This window comes from Chanos chanos, chromosome 15 (genome assembly GCF_902362185.1).
Source record: "Chanos chanos chromosome 15, fChaCha1.1, whole genome shotgun sequence".
NCBI lineage: Eukaryota > Metazoa > Chordata > Actinopteri > Gonorynchiformes > Chanidae > Chanos > Chanos chanos.
The window spans coordinates 2,065,734-2,076,673 of NC_044509.1; the positions used below are offsets into that span (position 1 = coordinate 2,065,734).

Genomic DNA, 10,940 nt, shown 5'->3' on the forward strand with positions numbered 1-10,940 from the left:
ACACACATACACATACAGTGCTATGTTAAGGGTACAGCACTCTGGGTTGCTGGCCTGTACACACACACACACACACACACACACAAACAGTCACCTTTATAACTGCTTTATATTCTCTGTTCCTATAGTTCTTTAAAGGAAGACACACTCAAACACAGTTATACACACACAGTTATACAAACACACAACATTAGGTCTATGTTGATTACGAACATCATACACACACACACACACACACACACACAGTCACACACTATTACATGGCTGGAGCACTGAGTCACCTGTCAGTGTTAGGTCTGTCTCTTATTCACCCATGTGATTAGCTTTAAATTACTTTTCTCATTCAAAATATCTGAATCATTGCTAAATTAATTGTATTTCCATTTGAGGTAACTTCCATGACTCTTCTCCTTTCCTCTCCTCTCCTCTCCTCTCCTCTCCATCTCCTCTCTTCTCCTCTCCTCCAGGACTCTCAGTTCTTCCAGCATTACGAGTTGAGCCTGCAGGAGGCGCCGTTGGGTGAGGGCAGTTTTCTCTGTGTGTTAGGAAATGCAGACACAAACAGAGTGGACAGGACTACGCCGTTAAGATCGTCAGCCGCAGGTCAGCACAGCCCTGAACTGGACACTCACAAACCGCCTGCACCTTTTATTCCACAGAACCAACACTCATTTACAGATTGAGGTATTATTTAGGAAAAAAAACAACACACATTAATGGTTTGAACCATGTATCTAACAGAACCAACACTCATTTAGAGATTGAGGTATATTTAGGAAAAAAAAACAACACACATTAATGGGTTGAACCATGTATCTAACAGAACCAACACTCATTTACAGATTGAGGCATTTATTTAGGAAAAAAAAACAACACACATTAATGGGTTGAACCATGTATCTAACAGATCCAACACTCATTAGAGATTGAGGTATTATTTAGGAAAAAAAACAACACACATTAATGGGTTGAACCATGTATCTAACAGAACCAAACACTCATTCATGTGTGTTTATCCCTCCAGTGGCTCTGATCTGGTTTACTCAAACACACACAGACTTAAGGCTGGAGTGTTAACACTGTGTGAGGCTGTGGGTGATGTGAGGGTGATGTGGGTTATGTGTGAAAGTATGGTTGAGTAAACACACCCTGCTCAGAACAGTCTTTCATGCCAGATGTTGAAGAGATCTTTTGGATCTGAATTAGAGAATGTTGGGCCTGATCAGAGACTGGGATGTTAGAACTTTATAACTTTATAGATATTATAACTTTTTCTCATAAAAATTACTACTTTATTCTCGTTGCAATTTCCTCCAAGTCTGTGTGGTCCTTTCTTCAGAATAGTTTAATGCACAATCTTTTCAAAGTCCTGATACCTATGACAGGATGCCGATGTGCCAAAAGTATTTGGGTTATTTGTGAAACCTGTACTAAAGCAGAACTTCACAAGATTCTCCACGTTCCTCATTTTAACGCAGGCGGCAGGCATGCTCCTCTGATATTGCCCCTCTAAAATAAAATTGAAAACTAAAAATTATGACTTTCTTCTCGTACTATTATGACTTTTTTTCTTGTCAAATTACGACTTATTCTCATAATATTACGACCTTATTCTCGAATTCTCAGCTTTTTTTCCCCCTCAGTGTGGCCCTAGTACTCTGTCCGTGCTTTTATGTGTGGAGTATAGAATCAGAATGTGATAAGAAACAGGCCTTTCCATGTGGTCATTTTATATAAACTATCAATTCTTTGAATTTACACAAAATGTGCTATATCGTGATATGTATCGTTATCAGGATATGATATGACCTATATTGGGATATGAGCCCCACTACAGCATTGAAAACACATCAAGAGCTTCCCTCCCATGTTTTAAATGACATAATGTGACCAGCAGGGACTTTCTAGATTTTGTGTAATCTATAGATACTGAGTGTGTGTGTGTGTGTGTGTGTGTCTGTGTGTGTGTGTGTCTGCTTCAGGATGGAAGCGATGACACAGAGAGAGATAGCAGCTCTTCGACAGTGTGAAAGTCAATCCCAACATTGTCACACTGCATGAGGTCTACACTGATCAGGTATAACACACGCACACACACATATACACACATGCACACACATAACATATACACACACAGGACATGATGTCTCCACACTGATCAGGCATCACACACACATGCATGAGACACAGCATGACATCTACACTGATCAGGAAAGTTACACACACACACACACACGCACGCATACATACACACACACGCGCGCATACACACATACACATACACACGCGCGCACACACACACACACACACACACACACACTGACAGCATGAGGTGTACACTGTTAAAGTACATCACTCACACAAATGCTTGCTCACACACACTCTCTCTCTCACACACACACACACACACACACACACAAAAAAACATGAGGTGTACACTGATATGGTCCATCACTCACATACTCACAGTAACACATAGGTATTCACCTGTGTCTTGGTTAAACCCTCCCCCCACTCAAATCTTTGCAGTATCATACATATCTGGTGATGGAGCTCTTGCGGGGTGGGGATCTGTTGGAGAGGATCAAGAAGAAGAAGTTGTTTGCTGAGTGGGAGGCCAGTCAGCTGATGCAGAACCTGGTGTCTGCAGTCAGCTTCATGCATGAGTCTGGGGTGGTCCACAGAGACCTCAAACCGGAGGTAAAAACACACCACAGCCTGACAGAGAGAGAGAGAGAGAGAGAGAGAGAGAGAGAGGTGGATGAGTGCATCGATAGAAGGATAAATTAAAGATGGATAGATGGTAAATGTGTGATGGATTCTTGGTTGGATGGCTGGATGGATGGACAGATGGATGAGAAAGGCACACACATGGTTAGATTTGTTAATAATGAACAAATCAACGGGCTACACACAGAAATGGCGAAAGGGATCAAAAGATTCTGGTGTGATAATGAATAAAGATCATAACCATGCTATAGGAGGGGCGTGATAATGGATAAAGATCATAACCATGCTATAGGAGGGGGTGTGATAATGGGTAAACATTATAACCATGCTATAGGAGGGGTGTGATAATGGATAAAAGATTATAACCATGCTATAGGAGGGGTGTGATAATGGGTAAAGATCATAACCATGCTATAGGAGGGGTGTGATAATGGATAAAAGATTATAACCATGCTATAGGAGGGGCGTGATAATGGGTAAAGATCATAACCATGCTATAGGAGGGGTGTGATAATGGGTAAACATTATAACCATGCAATAGGAGGGGTGTGATAATGGATATAGATTATAACCATGCTATAGGAGGGGCTTGATAATGGGTAAAGATCATAACCATGCTATAGGAGGGGTGTGATAATGGGTAAACATTATAACCATGCTATAGGAGGGGCGTGATAATGGATAAAGATTATAACCATGCTATAAGAGGGGTGTGATAATTGATAAAGATCATAACCATGCTATAGGAGGGGTGTGATAATGGGTAAAGATTATAACCATGCTATAGGAGGGTTGCAGTCTGTGGATTTTGTCTCTCCTCACAGCACTGTGAGGAATATTCTTTTAGATTCTCAGTGTCTTCACTATTAGAGGAACAGCGATGTTCACTAGACTTATATCTATATGCCTTTTCCCTCAACAGACAAACGTGTAGTGCCCAGTACTGCAGAGAGGGAGGGAGGGAGACAGGGGGAAAGAAAAACAGACAGAGAGAAATACACGTCGCTGTGCATGTGTCTGTCATCCAATCACTGAGTTATTAAGATGTCTTTTCAGCTGGGACATGAGATAGTTTGCCTGCCCTGCTGTACTTTTGTCTGGAAAAGGTCCTGTGTATTAATTCTGCCCAGAGCCATCCAACACACGCTCTGATCAATCTCTGAGCCACGGAAGTGTATTTCCGAACGCTGCAGTGTTGTTTGAGGCCACTGTGAGACTCGGTTGAAGACTAAATATAACAGAGTAGAGAGGTCTTATGGCACTGTCTCTTGATTGCTACCGTTGTGTACTTGCTCAGGACAGACGGCGGTCTGTTCTCGGGAGTCTCTTTCATGCATGGAAAACTGATTTGGAGCAGAAGCAGATGTGCCAGCAGGATTCTGTTTAGTGAAATGATATCTGATGCTGCCCACTCACACACACACACACACACACACGCAACGCAGCACACACACACACACACACGCTCACCACACTCACACACCTCCCACTTGAGAATAAGCGGTTCTCTACAGTGTTACCATGGCAACCACCGAACCGTCGGTCGGTCGGTTGGTCGGTCCGTCTGTCGGTCAGGGTAAAGTTCTGACTGCTTAGGCTGAGGAAATAGTACCACAGATTAAAAACCCAACTCCAGAATCTAAAACGAGAACGCTTTGTATCTTACGGTTTTATATTTAACCCTAACAGGGGCTTTGTGTGGAAATGTTGCAGTTTCTCTTCTCTTCTCTTCTCTTCTCTTCTCTTCTCTTCTCTTCTCTTCTCTTCTCTTCTCATCCCTCCAACAAAAGAATCATTTAAGTTTGTTTAAATCTGTCTCAGTGAGTGTAGCTATGGAAATAACAGTAGATATTGTGCAATGTCTTTCATGCACCACTAGAAGAGTGTGGATAACACCCTCTCTCTCTCTCTCTCTCTCCCCCTCTCCCTCTCTCTCTCTATCTCTCTCTCTCTCTGTCAGAACGTGCTGTTTGCGGACGAGGCTGATGACTCGGTGTTGAAGGTGATAGATTTTGGCTTTGCGCGGCTCTTTCCCGCGGGCAGTGCTCCTCTGCAGACACCCTGCTTCACTCTGCAGTACGCTGCCCCCGAACTCTTCCACAGCACAGGCTATGACCAGGCCTGTGACCTCTGGAGCCTCGGGGTCATCCTGGTATGGACCTGCTTCTCTCTGTCCTGTGTGTGTGTGTGTGTGTGTGTGCATGTGTGTGTGTGTGTGCATGTGTGTGCGTGTGTCTATGTAGACATATATAGTTATACCATGGTTACCACATTCAGCTGCATTTTCTGTAGCATTAATTCAGGAAAAAATAACCAGACCAAACCCAAGCTGTGATTGTTCTGTCTTTAGTATTTCGATTGGTGGGTTGTTGCAGACGATTTTTGGCAGGCCTAAGGTGAAGTATGGACAGTCAAAAACAGTGCTGCTGTCGATGAAACAGTTTCATTAGATATTTTTAATAACCTCAATTAACAGCTCGCCAGAACCACCTACTCCAATGATCCGCCAACGCTTTATCTGTTCACACACACACACACACACACACACATATAAACACACATACATACACATATAAACACACACATACGCACACACACACACATATAAACACACATAAATACCCACACACATACACATATAAAACACACACATGCACCCACCCACCCACACACACATATAAACACACACACATATAAACACACATACATACCCACACACATACACATATAAACACACACGCACACAAATTCTCAATGACAAAATTAGTCCCTCACCTGATATTGGTTCAGTGAGTGCTGGGAGATCCCAATGGGAATGCAGTTCTCTACACTCAGCAGCCAATGGGAGGACAGAGCTAGGGAAGAGTACGGGAGAGGACAGAGAACCCAGAGAATCCGAGATCAGAATGCGGGGATGGGAACGGAGAGGGAGAAGAAGATAAAAAAAAGATTAAACTTGTAACATAATATCCCAGTGGGGCGACTCGCTGCTAATACAAAAGGTGTGTGGGAGGTGAAGACAAGTGAAGTGGACTTTCTGGGCAGGCCGGTGTTTTGTGCCGTGACGGACTGATGGATGAGAGAACATTAATTCATACTAAATAAATGTACGCAAGAGTCCTGCCCACTCTGCAGCAGCTGAGTCCCGTGGCTACAGCTAAACTGCTTTAGCATTGTGATTACTTATTTTTCCACTCTCTCTCTCTCTAAGATTACTTATAATAATGATGATGAACCGCAGTCCTGTCTATCATATAGGACTCTATTTGCATCTTGTGATGCATCTTGGAGTTTGTTTGTGTGTGTGTGTGTGTGTGTGTGTGTGTGAGTGCGCACACACTCATGCATAGGTGCTAGATAAAATGTTTGGCCTGTATGTGAAATTTATACTGATGCCACACATGAATGAAATAAAAAAAATAAACCAGAGAGTGTGTGGAGATGAAAGCATAACGTCCGGATGGTTTCTCTCTGTGGCAGTACACCATGCTGTCAGGACAGGTGCCGTTCCAGAGTGAAGAAAAAGGGGATGACGTCATCGCACGCCTCCGACATCATGCAGAAGATCAAAGAGGGCGACTTCTCATTGGACGGCGAGGCGTGGAGGGGCGTGTCTGACGAGGCCAAAGACCTTGTGAGAGGTGTGTGGCGTAGACCCGACGCGGGGGTCGCGCGCTCCGCTGTGTAAATGACGGGCGTGTGTTTACGACAGTGAGTCTGCCCCGGGGAAGTTTAGGAGTTGCAAAAGTCAGATTAGCTTTAAACGTGCTGAGCCGTTAGCCAGTGAGCTCATGTGATTATGTGCAGCGCTGTGGGTAACAAGCACCTTCAGGCTCAGCTCTGCTCGTCAGGACCCGACCGTGTTTTTTAAAGCACTGTGTGAGAAGGTGGATTTGTAGGGACGTGTGTAGTTTTTTTTAAAGTAGGAGCAATATCACGATTCAACACTGATCCTGACCCAGCAGCAGATGCCATCTGTATTTGTCTTTAAACCTTTTCCTTAACCTGAGCTTAATTCAACTGACCAGCGCCTGAGGCCGGTATTAGAAACATGCTATTACGGTTAGTGCTAAGTGTGCTTATTTACATATGCAAATAAGTGGGCGGAGCAACTGCCATATAAGGACTTTTTAGGCATAGTGCGGATGTTGTCAACCGTGTCACCGCCCCCCCATGGCCGTGGCATCTGAGGCCTTTGCATTTTAAAGGGCAAATACATGAGAAGGTATTTTGTCTAAGTCAAAAATGCTGTTGTGTGTTTTCCAAACTGCGAGCGTGAAGTATCGTTAGTGTTTGTGTGAGTGCTACATGAGTGATTAAAACCGTTCAGACAGTGACGGGTGCACTTAACAAGGTCATTATAAAATATTCATGGACCTCGGAGATTTCTTAGCCTTTAAAAATGATCTCTTTCTAAAAATATTTTGTCTTACAAGTGTTTTTAGTACTACTCTAAAGTATGTGAGTCACTGTGTTGTTTTAGCTTTCCTCAAATTCCCAAAAGGTAAAAAAAAAAAAAGATTATGAATTGGATTAATTGGCATTATTTGTATTTTACTTGTTCATTTAATGGTGAATTAGAGTTTTGCCTGAAGTGTGATTCTCAGTCATCGTTTGTTTTTTTCCCTCTCTTTTCATCTCTCTTGGCGTCTCTCTCTCTCACTCTGTCTGCGTATGTGTTCGCCTTTTCTCTCGATGTCTCTCTCTCTCGCTCTGTCTGCGTATGTGTTCGCCTTTTCTCTCGACGCCTCTCTCCCGCTCTCAGGTCTGTTAACGGTGGATCCTGAGAGACGCCTGAAGATGTCTGATCTGAAAGGAGAACTCCTGGCTTCAGGGTGGGGGCACCATGTCCTCCACCCCCCTCTGCACTCCGGATGTGCTGGGAGTCGTGCGGCCCCACCGTAACGCACCTACGTCAACAGGCCACCTACAAGGTGAGTCATAGGCCCTCCACACACAGGGTACCAGGCCTCCCTGCTCCTCTGACACACTGTTCATCTGCAGGCAGTGAGCTCCAGACCCACCGTCTGAACTGTAATATTCATTCACACCAACTTTAAATATGACACCACCTGCTTACAAGCAAGCTACAGCTGTAGGCTTACACATACAGTTTTTTTTTTTTTATAGGCAACTGCAGTTACCAAACTATACGGCTGTGACATAGAAATTTGTTTTGACACAATTCCTCCTAGTGCAACAGTTTGGTTTTAATATTACTTTAGGTCGTGTTATTTTGTGTAAACAACAAACAAACCAAAAAGATTCTTATGTTTTATGGTTTCTGGTTTCATGTGAAAGGTGGGATGTACATGTTACTTAAATAAGCTATTTGGGGTGGGGGTGGGGGGGGCACTCTTAGGCAGTTACCAGCTGCACTTTCCCTGCCACCCTCACATGACACCGGAGCTAAAATCCATAATATATATAATGTATTCATCATTTATGCCTTTAGTAGATGATGTACTGCAGTTTTACTGTAATAGAGACATGAAGGAGACGCATGCAAATATCTCATTAGACCTTTTGACACGAGTGAGTGTGTAGTCCTCAGGGATCTCTGCGGTCTCCTGCATTCTGTCTGAGTTAGGAGTCTGGGCTTCGGGAGGCATCTCCGTCCCAGATCTGTTAGACGCTTCACTTTGATAGACCGGAAAAAGGGAAACATGGCAAAAAATGGCAGCCCGTCCTGTCAGCCATAGAACATTCCCTTTCAATTTTCCTGTCTTCTCTCCTGCCTTTTCTCCGCCAGGGCTTCAACAGGGGGAAGAGAGAGGGCTTTTTCCTCAAGAGCGTAGACAACGCACCCTTGGCCAAACGCCGCAAGCTGAAAATGACCAGCACCGGCGTGGAAACCAGGCGAAGTTCGTCCTCGTCCTCATCTTCCTCGTCCTCTTCTTCGGCGTCTCATCCCAAAACGCAGCCGCGCCAAACTGTGACCCCCAACAATGACCCCAAGCTGTGACCTTTGACCTCTGATCCTCCGGGGCAGGGTGAAACGGTGAGGTGAGGGGAAGGCTTAAGGGAAAAGCATTATCCGTTTCTTTTCTCAGAAAAAAAAAAAAAAAAATGGAATCAGCAGGCGGAATGTCCTAGGTCGTGGTGGGAATTTCCCAGTGCTAAAGCAGGTTGGTGATTGAACAAATGCATTGTGGGACAGAAAAAAAAAAAGAGGCTTGAATAGAAATGAAAATCTAGAAATATGAAACTATGTCTTTTGCCTGGCACGAGAAATGTGTTATTTGGCTTTTTAAACAAAAACAAGGTTCTTACTTTTCATTGTCTTTTTTTTTTTTTTTCCTTCTCAAACAAACGGTCGAAATATAATTCAAGGTATTAAGTGAACATTAAGAATGTTTTTAGCTTTACTTTGCATGTGTATAATAGTGTATCATGGTTTTGTCTCCTTGTCTTTTGATAAACGTGCTCATTTTGAATGAATGTAAAGTTACAGACCTTTGCCTTGTGGAATTTTGGAGATTCCATGCTAGTTTTTTGTAAGGGTTTTAATTTAAAGATTTTTAAAGACTGAGAAATGGGAAAAGTGAAGAGGACTCTAAGTAGGGCTGAGGGGGGGAACAGAAGCCCGTGTGTCAGGAAAGCCATAGCTGAGGAAAGCAGGGGGGGCCACCATACACTTCACTACCACAAACACAGAGCAGCACTTCACTCAAGAGCTCCTGTCTTTCTCTCTCTCTCTCTCTCTCTCTCTCTCCGTCTCACACACACACACACACTCTCTCTCTCTCTGTCTCTCTCTCCCCATCACTCTCTCTCTCCCTTTCTCTCTCCATCACTCTCTCTCTCTCTCTCTCTCTCCGTCACACACACACACACTCTCTCTCTCTCTCTCGCTCTCTCTCTCTCCCCCTCTCCCTTGCCCGCTCTCTCTCTCTCTCTCTCTCTCTCTCTCTCTCTCTCTCAGTACAGATCAGATAAATGATCACTCACTCGTCCCTTTGCCTTCCTTCAGTCTTCACATTCGCCATTTGGCTGTTAGATGTTGGTCAACGCATGCTCGACATATATATACATATATACATATATTTTAATGATTTACCTGCTCAGACGAGGACTGAGTTTAAAACTTTGACACTGAGGAGCCAAGCTGGCGCAGTGTTAAGAGATAGTATCAGTAGTGTTAGCTGTGTTTTGTTGTATCTGTGGGTTGTCGACATGGGGTGGATCACCGTGTGTGATTGGTGCTATGTGGGAGAACTGGGCCGTCCCAAACACGACTGCACACTCTCTCTCCCTCTCTTTCTCTTTCTCTCTGTCTCTCTCTTTCTTTCTCAGTTTGTTCACTGCCTAATCACAGAGCAAAGAGCACTGCCATTTCAGGGGCAGAAAAACCCTCTCTGAAAATGGATGACTTTTCCCACTCTGTTTTCAACATATTTACACACAACTCTTTTCTCTGGTCTGCTTTCTCTCCGTTCTCTCGTCCCTTGTTTCAGTCTTTCTCTCCTTCTCTCCCCGTCTGTCGTTTGGTGTGGTTCTGTGGGGTGCCGTGAGGATAACTGTACTGTACTGTGCCCAAACTGAGACAAGACTTAATCAAACATGAAGGGCTTTTCCACTGTTCTGCTCACCTGACACATACTAACCTTACGCCACCTCTGTACACTTCAGTCAGAGACAGGGAGAAGAGGAGAAGGTATAATTATGACTACATCAGTCACAAAACATTGGAATAGATTTACTGTGGTGATGTTTAAATGAATTGTTTAAAAATCTCACTGGCCATGTAGGGAGCCTTTGCCAATGAACTATTCAGAGACGTTTTTTTCTTTTCTTTTCTTTTCTTTTTTCACAGTGGCAGTTTTCCAGAAATGATGTCAAATCTATCTGCAGCATATACCGCACAAAGTCAATTTTCTCGTTTTTTTTTTTTTTTTTAAATCAGAAATAGTTTCCTTAAATAATTGATTCTGCATATTTTCAAGGGAAAATTACATCCCAAAATGAAAAGGAGTGTTTTCATCCTGTGTAACCTAAGCACTACTGCCTTAGTAGACAGTCACTGGACGCAGGTGAGACGACTGGAGATTATAGACTCTCCTCGTTAAACAGTGTTTGAAATGTAAAAAGGAAAAAAAAGAAGAAGAAAAAAACCCCACATACACCGTTAGCCAGTGTTGGCTCAGCTGATCTGTTCGTTTGAACCGATGACTGAAACGTGCGGTATCAGATCTGTATGGACAAACTGC

General features: G+C 43.6%; 1 pseudogene; it reads left to right on the forward strand.

The window, feature by feature from the left end:
• Positions 1-8,731, forward strand: part of LOC115828172 (ribosomal protein S6 kinase alpha-5-like) — a 16,898-nt pseudogene extending 8,167 nt beyond the window's left edge.
• Positions 8,732-10,940: the final 2,209 nt, after the last annotated feature.